This window comes from Octodon degus, unplaced genomic scaffold (assembly GCF_000260255.1).
Source record: "Octodon degus isolate 3935 unplaced genomic scaffold, OctDeg1.0 scaffold00239, whole genome shotgun sequence".
Taxonomy (NCBI): Eukaryota; Metazoa; Chordata; class Mammalia; order Rodentia; family Octodontidae; genus Octodon; species Octodon degus.
The window spans coordinates 2,421,890-2,423,208 of record NW_004524815.1 but is presented as its reverse complement, the minus strand read 5'-3'; the positions used below and the strand labels follow the sequence as shown (position 1 = coordinate 2,423,208).

The 1,319-nt window shown below is 49.1% G+C and overlaps 1 pseudogene; it reads left to right on the top strand.

Annotated features, from left to right (window-relative positions):
• Window positions 1–633: 633 nt before the first annotated feature.
• LOC101570640 overlaps window positions 634–1,319 on the top strand; it is a 23,958-nt pseudogene continuing 23,272 nt past the window's right edge.

Below are 1,319 nucleotides of genomic sequence, written 5' to 3'. Positions count from 1 at the left end.
GTCCACATGAAGGCAAAAGTTCTTGGCAATCTGGGTGTAAGAGAATGGTGAGGAAGGTACATGGACTGGAGTCTCTTTTGATGTTTGGGGCTATTGGGTATTGGGGAACGTAGGGAAACGTGGTGGGATCTCTGAGGCACACCGGTCTAGGAACAGCCATGAGTGGGACTAGAAGTGTCTCAGAGTAGGTGGTCGACAAGTAAAGGGGAGGGAGGAGCTGGCTGTGCACTGAGGTTGTGTTTGTAGGATGTACTGTGGGGAGAGAGAGGGGAGAGGGAAGTGGAGCTTTTGGAGGAGGTCTCCCTCCATGAGAGGTATGGGACAGGTTGGGACCACAAGAAAATTAAGAGTGATGAGCAGTGTCTGGAGTCAGCAGGGAATGGGCCTGTCTGAAGGGGTCATGTAGGTCGGCCATCAACACCCACTATGGAGACTAGAGAATGAAAATGTGTTCACAATTAATGCAATCATCTTGCTTTACAAAATAATGATTTACATGAAATTTGAAGTGTAAAAACATCTACAATAACAGAATATATAAGACTTTACACTTTCTGATTTCAGTTCAGTGGTTCTGCTTCAGGTCCTTTTTACTCTTTGCTTCAGAGCATGTAGCCTTTCTGGACAGTAGCAATGGAGAACAGGACACAGGTGACAGCCTTCCTCCTGCTGGGCCTGACCGATGACCCCCGCCTGCAGCTGCCCCTCTTCCTCGCCTTCCTCCTCATCTATGCCATCACTGTACTTGGGAACCTGGGCTTGGTCCTGCTGATCCTGTTGGACCGGCGTCTGCACAGCCCCATGTACTTCTTCCTTGGGAACCTGGCGCTGGTAGATTTCTGTTCCTCCTCGGTTGTCACTCCTACAGTCATGGCTGGGTTGCTTACAGGAAAGAAGGTCATTTCCTACAATGCCTGTGCTGCTCAGATGTTCCTGTTTGTAGCCCTCATTGGTGTGGAAAATTACCTGCTGGCTGCCATGGCCTATGACCGCTATGTGGCAGTGTGCAGCCCCCTGCACTACACCACCACCATGACCACGAGTGTGTGCGTAGGGCTCATCTCGGGCTGCTATGCCTGCTCATTCCTGAATGCCTGCATCCAAATTGCGAACACATTCTGTCTCTCCTTTTGCAGCTCCAACATGATCCATCATTTTTTTTGTGATATTCCACCTGTCATGGCTCTGTCCTGCTCTGACAAACATGTTAGTGAGCTGGTTCTTGTTTATCTTGTGAGCTTCCATATCTTTTTTGCCATCTTGGTTATCTCAATGTCCTACATCTTCATTTTTGGCACCATCCTGAGGATGCACTCTGC